At 37.9% G+C, this 24114-nt stretch overlaps 1 protein-coding gene and 3 pseudogenes across 1 annotated transcript in view; 2 read left to right on the top strand and 2 right to left on the bottom strand.

Moving 5' to 3' along the window:
* LOC126594247 (uncharacterized) overlaps nucleotides 1–24114 on the top strand; it is a 57597-nt gene that overhangs the window by 5318 nt on the left and 28165 nt on the right. The gene's annotated exons all lie outside the window — the stretch shown is intronic.
* On the bottom strand, nucleotides 2567–10907 carry LOC126594321 (disease resistance protein RPV1-like; annotated as a pseudogene).
* LOC126587957 (uncharacterized) lies at nucleotides 14336–17118 on the top strand (annotated as a pseudogene).
* LOC126594070 (disease resistance protein RPV1-like) overlaps nucleotides 16113–24114 on the bottom strand; it is an 89679-nt pseudogene continuing 81677 nt past the window's right edge.

Genomic DNA, 24114 nt, shown 5'->3' on the forward strand with positions numbered 1-24114 from the left:
ATGGCCCCCTTGCTCATTTAACACTGCATCCGGGTGCCGATGGAGATACAGCGACCCTTGCTCACTTATCACCTATGATGCACGGACACGGACACGGATACGGGGATACGATACGACACGACACGGGGATACGTCAAATTTCTAAAAATGAAGACACGATACGGTAAGGATACGGCAATTAAAAATAATATAAATAAATAAATATATCTAAATATTATAAAATAAGCATTCAAATATACTATTCAAGTTCAAATTTATTTCGATAAACTTCAAACATTTAAAAAGATAATCCACTAAACAACTAAATTAGTTTTCAAACTTGAAAAACTAAAAAGAACATCCAAACGACTTAAAAAATAAAAGGAAAGAGTCCTTCATTCTCGAACTAGCTTTTTCATTTCTGCAAAAACTTCATCAGTAACCTTATGGCAAGAGATGATCCCATTTCCAAACATTTTTAACAAATGAAACTTGACCCTAGAGTAGGATCATCTGAAAATCTTTTGACAATAGTTGCATTGAAACACAATATCTCCTCTTTCATTTTCCACTCTTTCAAGCTTTTTGACATACTTCTACAGTGTACCATGATCATTTTCAACATTCTCAACTAGATTAACATTAACATTCGCATTATTATCAGAATGATTTATTTTCCTAAATTATCAACATATAAATCGTAAGAATCAATTCAAAGTAGTCGCATAAAAAGTTACAATTCAAATTTATGAGATCAACAAAGCAACATAAAAACATATATAAATATATTATAATCTAAAATATTCTAGACTACTAACAATAAAATTATTATAATATGCAAAAACAGAAAAGCAAAAGAAGCTTTTCGTTTGGATTGAGAAAAGCAAAAGGGGACTGTAATCAGTAAAGCAGAGGACTCTAACAAAAAGAACAAGAAAGCTTCAAGAAAGCATGGAATCCGAAACCCAGTTACTAGCAGATGCATAAGATGCGATGCAGCAGTAGCAAATGGAGACGACAGGAGCAGTTGCCGAAGACGGTTCTGATGTTTGAGGAAAAATAGGTAGATCTGTATTTTATACACAAAATCGTTTCAATTTTTGGTCACATAATCGTTTCGGTTCAGCTAATCTCAATCAAATGTCAATTATCAGGATTCTGTGCGGATTAAGTTTAATTATCTTGATTTTTTTGTGTGATTATCCTCTGATTATAGTTTAAAACGTATCCGAAAAGCAGGATACTCGTATCCCAACAGTAAGGTACGCGTATCCCATCAGTCAACAACGTATCTGTTGACTCGGATACGTATCGGTCGCGTATCCGCACGTATCGTCCTGCGTATCCGTATCCCTGCGTGTCAGATACGGGATACGTTGGTCTTCTCCCGTGTCCATGCATCATAGCTTATCACTGTGCTCGGGCCACACAGCGCGCCACTTACGGGTGACGCCCTAGCTTTAGCGCGATTTTGTTCTGGATTCATTTTCATAAGGATTCAACGTGATCATGGAGTGCCGGCTGTCGACTACCTGACGCCCTCCCCCTCCTCCTTTATCCGGGCTTGGGACCGGCCATGTAAGACATAGGCGGAGTTTTACAAAGCATTGTACATGAATAAAAAATATTCCGGGTTTTCACGTTCATCTTTAAGGCTTTAACAGGAAAGTGATGGTAACGGCCCCCCTCCATTTGAGAAGTTGCAAGTTGGGGCAGCTAAAAATCGGTTTCCTCAGCAGGACAAGTCTTCATGTCAGTATTCTTGAGCTATTGATTTCATAATATTTTATTAGTTTATGGCTTTTACCATAATGTTCAACTACGCATTGTTGCTATTGCATGCATAACCATGGGCAAGATGCAATCATTGGCAGATTACTCTGATGTCAGCTACAAGAGTAATGGGCCTATTACCAGAAATACTGAGGTTAGACCAGTTGGAAGGCAGCAAAACCTTCAATTGATGTCAGATGACGAGGATAAATCTTATAAAAAAATTGAGACAGACAACACTCGTAAGGGCATATTCCCTTGATGAAAGAACTCAAGACAAACCTAGTAGCTCTGCAACGAATATGAGGCCAAAAGAAGGTGGATTTTCATTCATGTCCAGCTTGCGGCTTGTTATTAAAATTTTCTATTATCCTGCATCCGGGTTTTTTTGTAGTATTAAGTTTAATTTTATGTCACGTAGTTGTGGGGAAGGGGTCGAGAGGAGACCGATGTTTTACACTTGGATTTGTTCACTGATTATTTCTAGTGGTGCATATATATTGTAGATGGGGTAGGTGTAAGGTAGCAGAATAAAACTTGAATCAAACGAGTTCATCGACTCCAAAGGTAGTAGAAAAGGTAATAAATCTTCTATGTAAATGTACAGTTCTGGTAATATGTCAGGGCAAGTCAAGATTAATGAAAATGTAGTAGAAACTATATATTGACTGGCATCTTGAGGCTATCGTTGATTTTCTTTCTAACCTTAAAAGTAAATTCCTAGAATATGTGGTGGAATTTGGGCGAGTAATTGTGCGAATTCGAATACTTGACAAATATTTGGATGAATGTCTTATATTGATTGTTGTGATGTTGAAACGTTTCTAGATGCAATATATCTTCAAAATTCGAAACAACTAAAAGGTCGTACCCAGTGCACAAGGTTCCTGCTTTACGCAGGGTCTGGAAGAGGTGAATGTCGGCTAGCCTTACCCCAATTTTATGGAGAGGCTGCTCCCAATTCAAAATTCAAAACAACTAATTGAAAAAAATATTATAGGAATTTGAAAGAAGTATGAAATATGGATTTGTCTTCATTATCGAGGGAAAGCGAAAAACAAAAGAGGCGCTTGACGAACTGGCTCTGATCTGACTCAGATATGTGATAATGAGTGTGATGATGACGATACATCACCACTATGGTTGCGCCTCACCATCGAACCTAGCCAGAAGTGGCTCAAAACATAACAAGCTTGGTCCAAATCTTGTATATTTCCCTTCAAAGGTTTGTCCCATACTAGATTAACCTCTGCTCTCTTCCCTAATCCAAAATAATCAGGTTCCCCAAAAACTATTTCAACCTTAACTTTATCCCCGCCTTCCAAATTGAGCCTATCGTTCGATAATTGTCCCTGCCAAAGTCCTTGCGGAAGCGTAATCTCACTGTCCTCATCAAAAAATTCTGAGCTTATGCATGCTCGCAACTTAGTACGCTTGGTATAATTTATAACAATAACGGTAATAGGATGATGACGACTTCCTAAGAAGTGAAAGAAGAACAGAGTCAGCCCTTCAAAACTACGACCATCACTCGGGGAATAACAAGGTTGACTTCAGTGCCCTCATTGACAAACTCAAACCAATTTGGAACATAATTCCCATGGAAGAAAATGCCACCAAATCCGCAAGAAGTCCATCCCTATATATACAATGCAAGTGTCATATATATATTAGCGAAGCCAGAAATTGACAGGAGGAGGGGTGAAGTTAAAAGATTCCAAGGTTCAAAAAAATAGCAATAATCAAATCCTTTCATATAGTAATGTCTTCCATAATTTATCAATACAAACAAATTACAATTGCTACCAGCGAGGTTTCATATCATGAAAATGTCGCATGATAGACTTATTATCAATAAAAGCAAAAGCATCACTATCAATGTATACATTATATAATAATTCAATTAATTAATCAATAATCAATAATTCAAATTTTAATTTTCACCCTAAAAGATAATTTTAATTTCATATCAATAATCATAGAATCAGAGCAATAACCAATAACCATGGCATTGCCATAAAATTCTATACCAATCAAACAAAATTTGTATTAAATAATTAATTAGGGTTACGGATTTAAGAATTTTAAATTCTACCTTATAAGGGTGGAATCGGCGGCTCAGCGGCGCAGCGGCTGGAGTGGCAGGAAGGTTTCAAATTCAAATCCTTCCAATATAGTTAAAAAAGAGTTCTTCTGTTGCTTTTTCTGTGCTCTCTGGCAGAAGGGTTGAAAAACAAAAAGGGGAGGGACACGGCACTGAGAGTCAGAGGGATTGAGAGTGAAAGGGGGACACCCTGTCCCCATGTATATATATTTTTTATTTCGAAACATACAAAACGGTGCCGTTTCAATTATTTTTTTAATTTTTGTTTTGATCCCGGATGTTTAAAAAAAAAAATGAAAATGCAGTCTGCTGCTCGCAGAGAACACCGGACCGCAAGGAGAGCTGAACCAGTGGGTTTTGTGTGTGCATGTGCACGATAGAAGGCAGTGAGAAAGAGAGGGAGATATACCTGTAGGATGTTTTCCCTAAAATCATCTGTGAGATTGATGCACCCTTGCATATCAATCCTTGTCATGGAGTTGAATGACTCATCCAAGCCTGGTACATCTCTGAGTCTGGGTGAACCACTTACATTCAAATGTCTCATATTTGACATTTCCGAAAAATTGGGCATTGCTTCCAATGAAGGGCAATTAATAGCATACAGAAAATTCAAACTTCTTGGTAAATCAGAGATTGTATGAAGTTTAAAGCATTTATCTAACCGCAAAGTTTTAAGCTCTGAAAGACTACTGAGGTCGGGTAGGGTATTAAAATCATTCCCTCCAAGATCCAAATCTTGTAAAGAAATTAGACTCCCTTGAAGATCCTTGGGGATTGCATCATCAGGTAATTGGCACCATGAGAGATTTAATTCCCTTAAAGAGTTTAATCCCCATAACGAATTGGGCAAATGAATACTTTCCACACCATGTAGGGATAAACGAGTGAGATTCTTCAATCCTAGTATGGAAGGTGGTACATGTGTTATGGCTGTACGCTCTGCTTCAAGTATTTCCAATGATATCATCTCCCCTAAATCCTCAGGCAGTTCTCTGAATTCTGAACAGTCATTAAGAAGAAGAATCTTAACAGATTTGGACATATAGAAATCCCCTGGAAGCGAACCAAGCATTTTGCATCCTTTAAGGTTCACCAAAGAAAGCCTTTCAAGATGACCAATGGAGGGATGAATCTCGGACAAACTTGTACAGCATTCCAATATCAACTCTTCAAGATTTGGGACTAGTGAAAAGTCGGGTGATTTAATTAGGGAAAAGGAAAAGCTTAGATCAATGAATTTCAAATTTTGAAGCGGCTGTTGAGAAAACCAAAGGAAAATTGAAATTAATATCCAAAGGGAAGATCTCATAGAAAAAGAGAAGGAAATAAAAAATAAAATAAAATAAAAACAGAACATCATCACATGTAATTGATTCGATTGTACCTTGGAACCCTCCCAAACTTGTTCCAATTCGCTACCCTGCATGTCTAAAAAAACTAGTCTTCGTTGATTAAAAAAGTCATTTGGTATGGACTGCAAAGGAAATCCACGCCAGCACAACCATATTAACTTTATGGGAAGATGTTTGTATTCTCCATTGAGCTGCACGTTGATGAGCTGAAGCAATCTCAGTTTCTTCATATTTGCAAATGCTTCTGTACTAAACGCATAGCGTTCAATATCTTGTATTGACAAATGTAGGGCAAGTCCTTCAACATCTTCAGTTCCCTGTTAACAACACGTCATATTGGGTAAGAAAAGGATTGTCTGCATATACTTTCGTCATTTTGCCTAATTGAGCTTTCCTTGTGCAACCGCATATATTTACACATGAATGTTGTTTAATATATAATAGACATACATGGTATAATGTTTAATGCTTTTCTTGTACGATGCATTAATACAAAATTTTATTGGAAGTGTACTTACAGATTTATCTGTCAATACTTCTGTTACCACTTGAGGGTTCCACAATCTACTCCATCTTCCAGGGTGGCCAGTGGATTTTTCAGAAATGATTACTCTAGCCATTTCTCGAAGCAAATCATGCATATTCAACTCGTTGCGTTCAAAAGTTATAAGGCATCGTTCACGAAGGACACTAATTCCTATTGTTGGAGCAAATTCACATCCATCCAATACTTTTGTGACATAGTCCTTATCCCATCCAATAAAGAAACAAGATATGTCAAGGAATATAGCCTTGTCTATATCATCTAGCCCTTCAAAGCTTATTCGTAATGGTTTTATTATTTTTCCTTCAGAAGTTCTTTTCAATTTCTCCAATTGACCTTGCCACTCTGTTATGGTTCTTTCAATCAAAAAAGAGCCCAAAACTTCAAGTGCTAGCGGCAAACCTCCACAGTAAGTAACAAACTTTCTTGAGACATCAAGATATCCTTCATTAGGCCAACTATTTCTAAAGGCATGCCAACTAAAGAGCTCCAGAGCTTCTTCTTCATTCATTTTGTGAAGCAGATATATCTTGTTCACTTTCACTTGCTTTAGTAAATGTTCATTTCGTGTCGTTATGATAATTCTACTTCCTGGACCAAACAAAACAGGATTTCCAACTATTGCATATAGTTGTTCCACTTCATCTATGTTGTCCATGATGACAAGTACCCTTCTATGTCTTAATTGTAGTCTTATCAGACTGATACCTTGATCAACACTACTTATTTGAAACTTTTGTTTCAAGATGTCAGAAACTAGTGTTTCTTGCAAATAAACCAGACCGTGTTTACTTGCAGTGTTGCTCACGTCGGCAAGGAAACTTTTGAATTGGAAAATATGATGAATCTGGTTGTAAATGGCTTTGGCAGCTGTTGTTTTACCTAATCCACCCATACCCCAAATTCCAACCATGAGAACATTTGATCTACCACTTGAAAGATAATTGATAATACCTTGAACGCGAGAACTGATTCCAACCGGGTACTTGGCTACATCTAGTTCTTTTGTGCTCAAAAGCCATTCCGTAATAATCACGTCAACAATTTCTCCAATAAGTCTTGCTTCACGCCTGAAAATTGAATTCGTCATCTTTAGTGGGATTCAATGAGCTATCACATAAACAATTTTCTTTATTTTCTTTCCTTTATATATATATATATATGTGTATATAAATATATATATATATATGTGTGTGTCTATATATACACACACACACTAACTAGCTGCTAGCTAGTATGTGATTTTGTGATTAACTTGAATAAAAGAAAGAAAGTCATTCATTGATAGATACAAATTAGGTGTATTAATTAAACTCCAATTACGATTTACGTTTTTAGGAATGCTCGCTACATTTTCCACTTGCCTTTTCCACTGAGTTCATGTCATGTGGAATCAACTTACACATATATTTATATATTTAATGTGTAGAGAGTTTTATTTTCTCTTTCTTTATATGCCCCTAATATATGTTCCAGATTTTAACCAAACAATTAATGCTTCTCTTTTTTATTAAAACATTGCCTTTTAAACATTTCTAATTTGTTATGGATTTTTTTGTTTAGATAAATTCTGTTCTAAAACTTTCAGTGGAGTTGTCTTCAAATTTAATTTTCTTTTAAATTCCTTGCGGTGTTTTTTCAAATTCACAATTCTGTTCCTATAAAAATTTTCCCAATAAAAACAATATAGGAGGCCAAACTTAACCGAGAATTGGTACAAGACAAATGAGAATTCAAAGTGGAAAATAACATACTAATATAAGATTTTTTCTTTTTAATTGTTTAACTTCGTTTAGTTGCATTATTTGTATAACAATTTGCTCAAATTTTTTGACATGAATCAAAACAGCAGATGAGTCCCATTGTTAAAATTAATAAAAACTAAGGTTAGCATTTTTATTCATCACTATAAACTATACTCACCACTATATTTAGCATCGTTAGATGAGTTTGTCAAATTTTTTGACGTGAATCAATATAGCAGATCGGTCCCATTGTTAAAATCAATAAAAAACTAAAGTTAGCATTTTTGTTCATCATTATAAACTATGCTTACCATCATAAACTATGTTCACCACTTTATTTATCATCGTTAGATGAATTTGAATTTTAAAATTTCATGTAATGAATAGGCATAAATTTCAAAATTCAAACATAATCTAATGAACCGGTTGGTGGTGAGCAAAAATGTAAATGCACTCAAAACTAAAAATTAAAACTTAAATCATTTTCCTCTCCGTCTTTCCTTCTGCAGATGGGTCCCACCAAATTTGGTGGGGAAGAGATATGGGTGTTTTGCATATGAAGATTCAATAGTCTTTGAGTATGATTTGATTTGCGTGCTTGATGGGAAATTAGAAAATGCAGATTAGGGCATAAATTGAAATTGAAGGATACAGATATTTCGAGTTCAATTTGCTCAAATTCTTCTTCCTAATTTTTTGTTATCAATTTCCTATTTCCACATGAAGGTGTGAGTTTCAGATCTTGTGTTATCTTTTCCGTTACAGATTCAAATCGTGGATTTGCCCTAGTATTTTTCAATTGATATTTTGAACTTTGCAGCCATGCTAAGAGAGAACAACTGTAAATTCTGGAGAGAAAAGTAACAATGGCTTCTAGGTTTCGTCGGGGAGGAGAGAGAGTGGGAAGGAGAAAAGAGATAAGGATTGTCTACCCTCCACTTCCGGTGCCCTTTTCGTACCCTCATGTTTTGTGTGGTAACAGTTAAACCACGTCAACATTTTATATTATTTTTTTTATAGATATAATAAGACAAAAATGAATAGTAATATAAAATGTTGACGTGACTTAATCGTTACCATACAAACAGAAGGGCACCGGAAGTAGAGGGCAGACAATCCTTGTCCGGAGAAAATGGTGGGGTGAGGAAGACACAGGGAAAGAAAGAACAAAAGGTGAGAGAGAGAGAGAGAGTTATGGGTTTTGTTTACTAATCCATAAGACAATCTTCAATGGTAGGCTAAATGCTAAATTTTCTCCCAAATTCCCCTCCCCAAAACACTCTCCAACTCATGCTAAAACTTTGGGCTAAATGCCAAATGTCAAAGTTGGGCCAAATACCCCACCAAATTTCCCCCCCCTCCCCATGCGAGTGGACTTGCGGGTTGTTGGGCCAGTCTCGGCCCGCCCACGCTCCAATGCGCCCCACGTGGTGCGCTTGCAAAGGTTTCCCTACAGGGGTGGGCCCCGTCGTCAGGTGTGTGTCGGCCACCCACAAAAACCCAACAGCTATAATTTTGATCCTATGGCTGGGCTTTAAGGGCCATTGGTTGATCCAACGGTCCAGATTCAATTTTTTTTTAGAATATGTTATTTTAAAATACATTGAATCTAATGGCTGATATCGAATATAATCAAATCTAACGGTAAAAAAAAAAATATAACGGCCCAAATTTAAATCCAACGGCTAAAATAATTTTAAAAAAATATTTAACTCAAAATTCACCTAAAAACTCTATAAATACCTATGTATTTGTTCAAACATCCACACAAAACTCAATTTTCTCTTACAATTCTTCCAATTTATCTTTCTACCATTTCTTTCCATTTCAAAATTGTTCAACATGGCAAGCGAGCATATTAGAGGTTCAAAGTTTGGTGTTAAATGGTTGGTGAAAGTTGGAAGTTTGGTGTTGAACGGTTGGTGAATTGAAAATTTGGTGTTGAACGGTTGGTGAATTGAAAGTTAGCCCAGAGTTGAAAGATTGGTAAAAGTTGAAGGCTTGCTTTGTGGAAAATTTAGTGTTTTTTCAATATTTATCGGAATTTAATTTTTTTAAAATTAAAATGTTCATAAAATTAATTTACGATAGTCTACATATTTATTTAAAAAAAATTAATTTAGGAAAAAAATAGTCTATGTTCATTCTTTAATAATCATGGGCTAAAATTTTAATCCAGAACGGTTGGAGCAGAAAAACTGTTTATGGGCTAAAAGCTAAATTTTCCGGGCTAAAATATTTGGCTTTTAGTCCAACAATTGGAGATGGTCTAATAAGAAGGAAAATTAAATTTATGAGGAAATGAGCTGGGAAGACAAATGAGGAAAGACAAATAGGAGTATTACCATAATTATTGGTGTATGCTCAATTATTTGTCATGGTCTTTTAATCGTAGTTTTAATTAACTTTCACATTAAATATTATTTTTTTATTTTTGAAAAAAAATTAACTAAAATTAAGTGAAAAATCCGTGACAAATAATTAAGTTTATGGTAAATATACATCATAATTTGTGGTGATAAGTAGAAATGCTCCCAAGGCAATTAAAGAAGGTAGCTAGCTTTCCTATTAGGTTTTATATGAGAGATTAAGGTGTATCAATTAAGCAAGTTAATAAGAGTAATACAACTTAAAAGACGTATAAATTCCAGATCTATTTCTTGATTTTATAAATGTATTTTATTTCTCTTTGTGTGTGATACTCACTCGTCTTACAATTGTCCATCAAAATGTTTGAAATCTTGAAAAGCAGGTGAATGATTACCTATTGTCAGTGATTTGAAGATGGTGGCCAGCCAAATTTGCAGCTTCTGTGAGAGCCTTTCTCCATTGCTTTACCCTTTCTTGTTTAGCTTCACGTTTCTTGCCATCTTTTACTTTACTGATGCCCTTCTTGTGCTTCTTAAATGCTTTGGCTAAATCTCCGTCCTGCTTCCTGACATGTGCAGGATCAACATGATAGAATATTGGCAAAACATGTCGCCCCAGTTTAGATCTGCACTCCATGATCTTCACCAGCTCGTCAAGACACCAACTCGAATCTGCGTACTTCTTTGAGAAGACAATGATAGCGATCCTCGACTCTTCGATTGCCCGGAACAGTTCCTCTTTTATTTCTTCCCCTCTTTTTATATCGTCCTCATCCATGTAAGCCCGGTATCCTGCGTTTTTTATTGCCGCGTGGAGATGGCCTGTGAAGCCCTTGCGCGTGTCTTCACCCCTGAAGCTCAAGAACACGTCGTAATTCCAAAGTTCTGACATGGAGGAGGAAGAAGAGGACGCTTCGTGGGCTGTCATGGCGGCATCCACCGTTATTGCACTGCGGTGGTTCAGATCACAGACTGAAAAAAATGGCAATGGTTCTGTTTGTGTTGCCGAACAGATCACATTGGAATACCTAAACCCAACTCAAGATCCTTCAGTCAACAAAAAGAGGAGTTAATAACAATAATAATAATAATAATTTTTGGGTATGGACTTGACAAACGAAGGTGCAGGGAATGGGAGATGAAAAGAGGAAGAAAAGGAACCCAAAAAGACAAAAGACTATCAAAAATATTCTTGGCCCGTGATTATGGCTATTCAACTTTTCATATTATAATGAACCCACTAGCCACACTAGAAATATATACTATTGTTAATGTACTATTTCAAAAAAGTAACAATAAAAGCATCTTATGTCAAAAAATTTCCTATAAAAAAAAACATTTCAAAACTGCTACGTAAACATATAACAGTAGAAAATGACAATAAACTTTCTTTGGCGATACTCTAAGGATGTATCCAATAACTTCCAACAAACTTATTAATAAATTCGAATAAACGTACCCAACTATAGAGCAAACCTACCAATACTTTCCGACAAACGTACCAAACTGTAGCTTCGAGCAATTTCATTTCAGCTGTGTATATTAAGGTTGATGCTGATACGAACTCTGCATCTCTAATATGAAATCTTCATTGGGCCAATTGTGCGTTTTCATGTCCAAAATCCTATCCTTTCTAGGCTTTCTCTTTTCTGGCCTTTTATTTTCGGCCTCATTTCTAAACATGTTTTTTTTTAATCTTTTTTTTTTTCCATTTCAAATTGACTAAGAGAGGAATTCAAACTCAGAAACGAGGGAAGAAAGGTATATAAAACTAGAGACCAGTGCAAGCAACCAGTTACGGCCCACATTAGTCGATCTTACCAGCTCACCTCATAAAAATCAAAGGTTATAATATCTCTTTCCCTCTCTTAAATAGTCTAGATTACGCAATCCGTCAGCCCTGAACTACTAACTCTGTAGAGGATTTGAATTCATTCAATTGTATTTTATTAATGTTAATGTTGTCATTATAGATTTGACATCTCCTTTAAAGAAACCGTTATCATTTTTTAGTTTAAGCCCAACTTTCCTCATCCCAATCCAGCTTTTAGGAATCCAATACTTGGGTTGAATAATTTAAATGATCATCCAAATTACACTCCTAATTAAGAAGTGGGTATGCATAAATAGTAGAGATTCAACACCTCTCTTATCTAAATATTGCATTGCCACAGAAGAACACTAAATTGCAGGCCAAAATTGCTGTGGCATCCTATCATTGAACGAGACATCTCATCAAACATCAATACACAGTATAAATTCAGAAACAAAGAGATATTGATTAAACATTAATTTATCCTCCCATTTTTTTAATTAGCGGTAAACAAAACACAAGATTTCCTTGAAGTCTTCACATGCGCGTAATAATATAATAATCTCCACAATATTATAATTATATTTCTAAATAATTGAAAAAATGTCATTTTCGTCAATTACTGTAAAACTTCCGTTCAAATGAATCACATATCGCGCACTAAAGATTGTATCAAAAAGCAAATATGAAAGTACCAAATGTAAAAATTGTATCAATAATCCTTTAATTTATACGTCTTTTAACTTTAATCCAATTGGAGCAATAATCTTTAAATTTTAACGCCATTGTAGTACTAGTTCTTTCAACGTGACTCATTTTAACAGAAATTATGACAGAATTGATGAAAATGATCATAACTATATGATTTGATGAGTTAAATAACCGATGATCCCATATTTTTTAGGTTAATATTGAGAGACCATTACCCGAGTTTCCTCAATTCCTTAGTAATCCTCACCCAATTAAAATAATAATTAATTAAATAAAAACAAAATATTTGAAAAGGTTATTATACAAAATAGTCCATGATATTTGCATGATCAATATAAATGGTCCATAAGATTGAAAATCAATAGAAATGGTCCCTGAGATTGTCCACCATCCATTATTTTGATCTTTCCATTAAAAACTCTTTGGGCAATTTTCAAAACTTGGTAACTCAATCATTTCTTAACCAAAACCAACTTACATAAGTTCATTCATTTTTTGCTTCCCTTTGTCCATGTACTCATGCAATCTCCAATAAGATGATATGTAAAAGTTATTTATGTGTATACGTTGAGCTCCACTTTAACTTTAATTGTAGAAATAGGTGGGCATGGTGTTTTAAAAAGCGACAAAATAAAAAAGTATTGTCAAATTTGAAAACACAAAGTGAAGCCACTATTTCACATGACTAAAACATTTCAGTTAAAGCCAAATTCAATTGGAATCGAAATCCTTTTCAGATCTCGCAATTTGGAGCTAACTGATTGAGTAATCTGAACCAATCATTTCAAATCTTACGGCCCTCATTAGTCGATCTTACTAGCTCACCTCACAAAAATCAAGGGTTCAAATCTTTCTCTCCCTCTCTTAAACAGTTTAGATTACGCAATCCGTCGGCCACAAACTACTAAATCTGTTGAGGATCTGAATTCATTCAATTGTATTTTATTAACGTTAATAATTTCACTATAGATTTGACATCTCCTTTAAATATGATTTTATCATTTTATAGTTTAAGTTCAGCTCTACTCATCCCAATCTGCTCTTAGGAATCCAATATTAGGGTTGAATAATTTAAAACATCATCCAAATTACAATCCTAATTAAGAAGTGGGTATGTATAAATAGTAGAGATTCAACAACTCCCTTATCTCAATATTGCATTGCCACAAAAGAACACCAACTTGCAGGCCAAAATTGCTGGCATCCTATCATTAGAAGAGACATTTCATCGAACATCAATACACAATATAAATTGAGAAACAAAGAGAGATTAGCATTAATTAATCCTCCCCTTGTTTAATTAGCGGCAAACGAAACACAACATTTCCGTCCTCACATGCACGTAATATAATATTCTCCACAATATTATTATATTTCTAAATAATTAGAAAAAAGGAACACAGTACCGCTAATTGTACACCTTCATCTTTAGTACTACTCATATGATTACTGGGTGACCTGATGCATGCTCGCTTGCTCATGCCTCATCAGATAACCAATCTGGATGTGGGTCAAAACGATACAAAGGAAGATACGAATCATGTGTATTTTCCTTCATAAATTTGTCCCATACTATATTAACCCCTATTTTCTTTACTCTCACGAAATCATCTGCAGTGTCAACACAAATATCAACCTTGTCTGCACTTTGCAAATTGAGCTTATTATTCGATAACTGTCCCTGCCGGGGTAATTGTAGTCAAGTGATTCCCTGGATGTTGGTATTGAGGCCCATGTTATCCCGGTGTCCAAAGCACTACGCTTGGTATAATGTATAACAGTAATGCCTAGAGGATGTGCATCTTTTTTGTTTGACGAGTAAAGCAACCACAGAGTTAAACCTTTAAAATCACGACCATTACTTTGAGGAATATCGAAATCAACTTCCTTGCCCTCTACAAACTCGAAACACTCAGGAATTTCATAAATTCCATTTAGAAAAATGCCACCAAATCCGCAAGAAGTCCATTCCTATACAATGTACATAAGTGTCACCAGGGAACAATATGCTCGTGAGTTTTGCAAGTCATTAGTCAGTAATCTGGGGAGTTGAACAAATTATTCTTTTTCATTGGAAAAAAGATGCTCTTGAGTTTCAACAAATTTCTATGGTTCATTCTCTGTTTTCATGTTCAATTTATGTCTCTGTTCTTGCATAATTCAGTTCTTTTTTGTGCAATTAGGGCTTGAAGCATCGATATTGTTGTTCTGTGAAATCTTTAGCATGAAGTATTAAATTTTCTTGTTGTGGACTGTTGCTTAGCACAAAAGCTTTAATGTGCTTTTGCAGGGTTCTCTTGTCATGCTTGGCAAGTTGCAGGAAGCTTCACAGTAAATGTCTCACTTGAACAAAAACACAATTCTGTGACGGAATTTGAAAAAAGGAGGCATTCTGCAGATGGTTTTTCGAGGAGTGGAAATGAAGAGCTTAAGAAGGTGATCAGAGACAACCTTGTGAGTCAGAAACTGGTGGAAAATACAGAATCTGTCGAACAGGGTTTTACTTTTGCCCTCGAAGATAATGGATTCGTGCTCAGATACTCCCTCCACCAGCTCAAGCCAGAGTTATATGTTTCATACCACCAGTGACTCCGCCATTGCAACAACAGCTGCTTCACAAAAGGTGGGGAGAGGGCCGAGTCTGAGTACCAAGTTCATGGGAATCGAATATCACCCCTTGAGACCTTTGCAGGCCGCTTTGAAGAAACTGCTCAAGGAAGGTGAGTAGACTGTTTCAAGTCAGCAGAGACCTAAAACTTTAGCTCAAAACGTTGATCACGAAAAGAGGACCTTGGGGGAAGTTCTCGAAACGATGCAATTTAAGGGATTTTTGAAAGGCAGTTCTGTGAAAGAGCATAGGCTTGATTTTTGTCATTCCAATCACTCCGGTTCCACGAAAATATTCACTAATGATAGCCCTCCCATTAATATTATAAGGACTCTTCCTGTTTCAGAATTGGAGAGCCTCATGCACCATTGGTTCGAGGAGAGGAAACCTTCTACACCAAAAAGAGGCTGAAGAAAGACAGGCCAAGACGAAAGAAAAGGCTTCGAGAAAGTTGAAAGCTTCTCATCCTGCAGATCTCAAACCACATAAAAAGGAGGCAAATGACAAGAAGGTTGATAAGATCCAAAAGGTGACCTCGGTTTGTAGGAATTCACCAGAGAAAGATATAGTGAAATCTATAAATGTGTTGAAGCCTCAAGATCAAGGTAAATTGACCTCTGCAAAGGCAAGAAAGCATGAATCTGAATCAAACATCACAAAGAATTCAATATCTTGGCAACCAAGTACTGCAACAATCACAATCTCGAAACGCTTATCTCAGAACGTAGCGCGTAACTCAACTGAGCGGAAAAGAAATCACTTAAGGAAAAATCCAGACAAAAAGCCTAAAGTAACTAAATCAGTTGCGAGTCCTCCTTGCCTCTAAATCTTTTCAGAAAATTTCTAATTTTTTTTCAGCATACAAATCTAAATTTTAGAAACTAATGTAGTAATGTTGTTTTTATGCAGACCAAATATGTTGTGTGTGAAGAAAGTGAGAAGAGAATTATTATGGACGATAAAAGTGGCTCTTCCCAATCAAAGCTGGTCTTGAGACGAAAACCCTAAGGAAGAAGAAACAGATGCCTATGTATCTCAGAGTAGAGGTATGGCCTTCTTGAATTACAAGTAACTTGAATATATAATGTCCAGTGTCGACTATTAAGTATGGTTACGCTAGTAAAATGAGAACGTGCACTGACAAGAAAACATTGGGTGTTACCACATCTGTTTTCTTGCTCGCTAGTGCTTTTAATGAGGAGGTGCATTGACAAGAAAGCTATTCATAAGCAAAACTAGCTAAAGAAATGCTTAAACTACAAAATCATAAAGCATAACGTTTTTCTGAGTTCTGACAACTTAAAATGTCTAGATGAACACATTAGCTAGGTAACCTCAATGCGATCAGGAAGAAGATAGTTCAGTCATCAGTTCCACAACATTATCCAGTTTATAGTTTCTGCTCTAGTATTCGCATGCGATTTCGACCATTTGGGGAGCCTGCATGCTCCAGTTTATGAACACCATCTTTCTTTTCAGTTACCCAAAATTTCAGACTAGTTTTATATTCATATATGTTGATTTCAGATTAGTATATTCATGTAAGTCGATTTTAGTTTTGAATTCATATATGTTAATTTTATATTAGTTTTACATTGCAGTAATTTCGAAAGTTCTGTATGTGATTCCGCACCACTAAGCCCTAAACAAGAAATAGAAACCAAAATTGCAGAAGAAGCTTCAGGATACGTGAGTCGGAGAGCAGAGGATGGCAAAATGTATTAACATGAACAGCCCTACAATCTTAAAGACATCTTTCCATGTATAGATTGTGCAAACGAGCTCATTGAGTACAAAAGCGTTCATGAACGCAAACAGTCAATCTTCTGCTACTAGCATGTCAAGGCAAGTCAAGAATTTGCATAACTCTAGACAAGTTGGTGGAGGAAGTTTGTAGCGGAACCGACAATCTGAGAAATTACAGCAAGCTTGCCGGTGAAAGGCTTCTTGCGGACAGTCTGTATTTGATGTTTGAGAGGGACATAATGTGCAGAGGAGTGGCGAACAGGACATGGGATTTGGGTTGAACGGATTTTCGAGAGATGAAGCCGAGGCAAGTAGTGAATGACAGAGAGAAACTGGTTGTAGAAGGATTGATTGAGGAGGTAATTGCATAATTTCTGGTCTAGTAATACCATACACGTGCAAATAGTGAATTTCTGTACATAAAAATAGTGCTCAGATTAATTAAAACGGTGTAGAAATATTGACTGGCAACTTGAGGCTATCATTATTTTTCTCACCTCAAAAGTAAATTCCTCGACTATGTGGTGGAGGTAGGGCAAGTATTTCTACGAATTTGAGTGGTACTTCTCAAATCATCGGATGCGTGTCTTATATCGTTTTTTGTAATGTTGAAATGTTTCTAGATGCAATATATCTTTAAACTTCAAAACAATTACTTACCGAAAAAATCATATGAATCTGAGAGAAGTATGAAATATCGACTTGCTGATGATGAAGCCGGTGGTGATCTGTAGTTCAGAAATTCAGATAGTGATGACGATGATGACGATGCATCACCCTTGATGATGACGGTGCATCACTGCCTTGATCGTGCCTCACCATAGAACCGATCTGGGTGTGACTTAATCCAGACAAATGATGTTTTCACTTCAAAATTTTTGCCTTTTTCCATTTTAGTCATGTGTAGTAATTCTCATCATAGAACCGAGCTGGATGTGGGTCCAAATCATGCAGGTTTTCCTTCATAGGTTTGTTCCCTACTAGATTAACCCATGTTCTCTTCAATGTACCAGAAAAATCAGGAGAAGAAGGGGACTAGTTGCTTAGCAAGTACATATTTTCAACTCTGAGTCTTTCACTCTCTCCAAATGGTAAAGGCCAACAGAGTCAGGCGTCGGGCTGAATGTAGGTTGAGAAAGTAGATGAATGATCAGGTGACAAAGAAAGACATGCAAAGGATTTGCAAAGGCGTGCAAGAAGATCATCGTCCACTGAGTTGGATATCTGCTCTCCACTGTCGCTGACCACTGGACCATGTGGGTGCCGCTGGAGAAGTACTGGTAGATTCTGAGGACATGATCGAGGGTGAGAGTGAGGCTGTCGTGAACGACGCTGGATATGACAGCCTGCATGAGGAGTATCAAGAGACAAGGAAAGACGTAAATGCGCAAGGCCGAGAGGATCATGATCATGCACAGCTACTGCTAGTTGTTCTTCTGTACTACTCATAATTTGATTACTACTCGGATCATATGCTCCCATTGAGTCGGATATCTGCTCTCTACTGTCACTGACCGCCGGACCATGTGGTTGCCGCTTGAGAAGTACTGGTAAATTCTGAGGACATGATCGAGGATGAGAGTGAAACTGTCGTGAACGACGCTGGATATGACGGCCTGAATGAGGAGTATCAAGAGACGAGGAAAGATGTAAATGCGCAAGGCCGAGAAGATCATGATCATGCACTGCTACTGCTAGTTGTTCTTCTGTACTACTCATAATTTGATTACTACTCGGATCATATGCGCCCTTTGAGTCAGATATCTGCTCTCTTCTGTCACTGACCGCCGGACCCCGTGGCTGGATGAGTACTGGGAGATTCTCATGACGAGTTTGAGGCTGAGAGTGAGGTTGAAGCGAATGAGTCTGTCGCAAGCGAGGCACAATACGACCGCCTGCAGGAAGAGTATCAACAGACAAAGAAGGACGTAAATGCGCAAGGCCGAGAGGATCATGATCATAGAACCGAGCTGGATTAACCCATAGGTTTGTCCCAGACAAAGAAGGACGTAAATGCGCAAGGTCCAAATCATGCATATTTTCCTTCATAGGTTTGTCCCATACTGGATTAAGGGGTGGTTTGGGAGTGAGGTGCTTAAAAAAAAAGCATCCATGAAAAAAAGCTGTGAGGGTTTTAGGTGTTTGGTAAACTAAAAAATAAGAGTTTATTTTGGAAGCTGCTGTGAGAATAAGTTGAAATCAAGGAAAAAGCTGAAGCAGAGATTGGATTGTGATTTCAGTGACGTGGCCTTGAGGAGGTGTCTAAGGAGAAGGATTGCCTCGAGCTGGGCGGCAGCATTGTAAACATTTGCCTCAATTTCCAAACCTTTCTTCTCGGGTTTGCATCATTTGGGTTTTGCAGATTTTGCAGATTCACGGTGGAGGTGAAAAAAATTAAAGAGAACCGACATAACTTTTCGTGTCGTTTCCCACAGATGGCGCCAAATGTTGATGCACAAAACCGGAGGGGTCTTGGAACAACGTAAATCCGACCGTGAATCTGCAAGAAAGTAAAGAACACAAGATGTATCGTGGTTCACCCCAATGTTTGGGCTACGTCCACACTGATGTTGATTGTATTTCTCTGTATGAATGTATGGATTACAAGTGTGAGGGGGAGTCCCCCAGAGAAAGAGAGAATATGAGAGTGTTTTTCTATTTGTGAGAGGATTGTGAGGGTGAGAGCTTCAGGATTGTGAGGGTGAGGAGTCCCTTTTATAAACTAAGGGCTCCTCCCCTTTTACATAGATCATGGGCTCAATGTCTGGAATCCCAAGTAACGAGCCCCAATATAATATGGTACTAACAGTAGTCCCCCAAGTCTTCAGTCAAGAGAGTCTTTTGGCTGGAGACTTGAAATTCAGTCCATGTGTGGGCCGAAGTAACTAGATGTCGTCTAGAACTGATACTCGATATGAGGCGATGTTCAATGTGAAATGATACTAAACTAGAAGTAGCACATGTTGCGAGGTTGCTCAACTTGTGGCTTATGTTGCCTTGGTTGGCTCGGCTTGTGGCGTTGAAGGTGAGGGAGTCCCTTTTATAGAATAAATGCTCGTTCCTCAATACATAAATGATGGACTAGAGTTGATGCTTAAGGCGAGGCGGTTGCTCAACAGGCGGCGATGCTCTCTAATGATGGTGAAGGAGTCCCTTTTATAGAATAAGGGCTCGTTCATCAATACATAAGTGATGGGTTAGGAGTGATGCTCGTAGCGAGGTGGCTGCTCAGCAGGCGGCGATGCTCTCTAATGAAGGTGAGGGAGTCCCTTTTATAGAATAAAGGTTTGCTCCTCAATACATAAGTGATGGGCTAAGAGTCTCTATCTAATGAAAGTGAATAAGTCCCTTTTATAAAATAAGGATTCGCTTCTCAATACATGAATAATGGGTGCTCTCTAATGAAAGTGAGGGAGTCCCTTTTATAGAATAAGGGTTCGCTTCTCAGTACATAAATAATGGGCTAAGTCCCCCAAATATTTTTCATGAGGCCCAGTTGCGGAAGTCCAATATATGGTACATAGTGTAGTCCCCCAAGTCTTCAGTCAATAGAGTATGTTGGCTGGAGACTTCAAATTGGATCCATGTATGGGCCGGAGTGGCGGTTGTTCGGAGGTGGTCTTTGTATACCATGCACTAAAGCTTTGTAGGTGAAACTTTTGAAAGTGAAGTTTTGAAGCTGGAGCTTTTGTAAATGAAGCCTTGAAGTCGAAGCTTTGTAAATGAAGCTTTCGAAGCTGGAGCTCTTGTAAATGAAGCTTTCGAAGCTGGAGCTCTGTAAATGAAGCTTTCAAAGCTGATTGACATGAGTGATGCTCATGAATGTTTATGTTGATTGACATGAGTGATGCTCATGGATGTTGACATGAGTGATGCTCATGAATGTTGACATAAGTGATGTTCATGAATGTTGGCATGAGTGATGTTCATGAATGTTTATGTATGATTGACATGAGTGATGCTCATGAATGTTTATGTATGATTGACATGAGTGATGCTCATGTATAATTTTGGAGTACTGGACGTACTTTTGATCACCTAGTTGGTGATAATAGCAGCAGGCTGCCGAATAATTTTGGAGTACTCGACGTACTTTTGATCACCTGATTGGTGATAATAGCAGCAGGTTGCCGAATAATTTTTTGTAATACTGGACATACTTTTGATCACCTGGTTGGTGATAATAGCGGTAGGCTGCCGAATAATTTTGAAGTACTGGACGTACTTTTGATCACCTGGTTGGTGATAATAGCGGCATGTTGCCGAATAATTTTTTGTAGTAGTGGACGTACTTTTGATCACCTGGTTGGTGATAATAGAGGCAGGCTGTCGAATAATTTTGAAGTACTAGACGTACTTTTGATCACCTGGTTGGTGATAATAGCGGCATGTTGCCGAATAATTTTTTGTAGTATTGGATGTACTTTTGATCACCTGGTTGGTGATAATAGAGGCAGACTGCCGAATAATTTTTTGTAGTACTGGATGTACTTTGATCACCTGGTTGGTGATAATAGAGGGCCTGACTCTTTTGGGCATATGGGCCTTCGCCCTCCACATAACATTCCAGCCCATTATATTGGGCTTGCTGTTTTTTTTATTTTTTTTTATTACCCTCTAATGCGGTTATACAGATGTCTCCGAAAGATAAGAAAAATAAATCACATCATTAAAAAATAAATCCGACCCTCTGCTCAATGGGTCATGCCCATAATTCCCTTTTCTGCATGCCATCACCACCGCAATTATGTCTGCTTCTTTTTATCTTCTTTTACTTTCTGCTTTTCTTTCTGCTTTCTACTTTGGATATGTCGCTTGATGACATGATTAAGGGCAATATTCATTTCTCTAAAGTGACAGCTGCTTGGACAGCCTTTTTGACACCACCCACTTGCTTTTCTTGATCTCTCCCCTCCTTCTCTGCTCATTTCTTCACTTTTTCTTTTTCTGAAATATTCTCTCAACAACATCATAGTATAGCACACGTTTAGCCCATCCTCTGGTGAAAAGCACGCATTCACTTGCAAGACCCACGTGCAAGACCCACGTTTAGCCCATCCTCTGGTGAAAAGCATGCCTTCACTTGCAAGATCCACGTGCAAGACCCACGTTTAGCCCATCCTCTAGCCAAAAGTGAAGACAATGTGCAAAGCATCTTCGACGAAATTCGATGTACAGAGCACATTCCACAGAATTCGAGCAAGCAGCACACGTCATGCCAAAGACTCTGACTTGAAAACTCTTCATCCTCGCTTCAACTCCATCTGAATTCTCATACGAATCCAGGAGCCTTACGTCCTCCAAATCGCCGAAGTCGCCGGCGACAATCGTCGACGTCGGAGCTTGGGCGGAGATTTGGGAAAGCTGGAGGTGTCTGGGATTCGGCGCCTTTGTATCATAAACTCCTCAAGATTCGACAACCCTCCTAACGATAAGGGTATAATTCCAGACAAAGAATTTAGAGAAAAATCAATCATTCTCAAGCTGCTACAGTTCCTAATCTCTTATAGGATTGCACCAAAAAGACCATTTTGCCATAGCAGCAACTGCTGCAGCTTCTTAAGCTTCCCGAGCTCACACGGGATCGAACCGGAGAGGCTATTTTCGTAAAGAAACAAGCTTACAAGCTTATAGCAGTTACCTATTTCAGGTGGGATTTCACCAGAGATCATTGTGGTGTAAATAGACAGGGTTTGGAGATTGCTAAGCTTTCCCAATGAGGCAGGCAAAGCCTGAAACTTGGGTGTCTACCAACCCTAAGACAGTCAAATTGCAGCAGCCTCCGATCTCTTCCGGGATTTTCCCACCAATGTACTTGTTCCCTTCTGCTCTCAGTACTTCAAGGCCGGTGAGCTTCCCGAGCTCCGGTGGGATTGACCCGGTTAACAGAGAGTTTGAGCTGAGGTCGATGACTTGCAGCTCAGTGTAGTCGCCGATGTCGGAAGGGATGGTTCCGGTGAGATTAGCGCTCGAAATGATGAGTTTTTTGGAGGGAGGGAAAGGAAGAGAGATTGGAAGGTAGTGGAAGTTCTAGAGGAATGGATTGGATTGTGATTTCAGTGACGTGGCCTTGAGGAGGTGTTTAAGGAGAAGGATTGCCTCGAGCTGGGCGGCAGCATTGTAAACATTTGCCTCAATTTCCAAATCTTTCTTCTTGGGTTTGCATCATTTGGGCTTTGCAGATTCACGGTGGAGATGAAAAAAATGAAAGAGAACTGACATAACTTTTCGTGTCGTTTCCCACAGACGGCGCCAAATGTTTATGCACAAAACCGGATGGGTCTTGGAACAACATAAATCAGACCGTGAATTTGCAAGAAAGTAAAGAACACAAGATGTATTGTGATTCACCCCAATGTTTGAGCTACGTCCACACTGATGTTGATTGTATTTCTCTGTATGAATGTATGGATTACAAGTGTGAGGGGGAGTCCTTCCAGAGAAAGAGAGAATTTGAGAGTGTTTCTCTTGTTTGTGAGAGGATTGTGAGGGTGAGAGCTTCAGGATTGTGAGGGTGAGAAGTCCCTTTTATAAACTAAGGGCTCCTCCCCTTTTACATAGATCATGGGCTCAATGTCTGGAATCCCAAGTAACGAGGCCCAATATAATATGGTACTAACAAAGTCATTCACACAAATGTTTCAATTCTTAAAAAGCAGCTGAATATGAGAAACACAGTCGATTGTTCAAAAAATAGAAAGAAACCCAGTCATTCATTGATTTGATATATAAAAGTTAGGTGTATTAATTAAACTCTAATTACTGTTTAGGTTTTATATGAGAGATTAAGGTGTATTAATTAAGCATGTTAGTTAGAGTAATACAACCTGAATCTTGAAAAGCAGGTGAATGATTACCCATTATCTGTGATTTGAAGATGGTGGCCAAACAAATTTGCAACTTCTGTAAGAGCCTCCCTCCACTGCTTTACCCTTTCTTGTTTAGCTTTACGTTTCTTGTCATCTTTTTCTTCTCCAATACCCTATTCGTGCTTCTGAAATGCTTCCTGCTTCCTGACATGTGAAGGATCCACATGATAGAATATTGGTAAAACATGTCGCCCCAGTTTGGATCTGCGATCCATGATCTTCACCAGCTCGTCAAGACACCAACTCGAATCCGCATACCTCATTGAGAAGACAATGATACAGATGCTTGACTCTTCGATTGCCCGGAAGAGTTCCTCTTTTATTTCTTCCCCTCTTTTTAGATCGTCCTCATCGGTATAAGCCTGGTATCCCCTGTCTGTTAATGTTGCGTGTAGGTGGCCCGTGAAGCCATTGCGTGTGTCTACACCACTGAAGCTCAAGAACACGTCGTAATTCCAAAGTTTTGACTTTGGAGGAGGATGAAGAGGAGGCTCCGTG

Source organism: Malus sylvestris, chromosome 2 (assembly GCF_916048215.2).
Source record: "Malus sylvestris chromosome 2, drMalSylv7.2, whole genome shotgun sequence".
NCBI classification, from domain to species: Eukaryota; Viridiplantae; Streptophyta; class Magnoliopsida; order Rosales; family Rosaceae; genus Malus; species Malus sylvestris.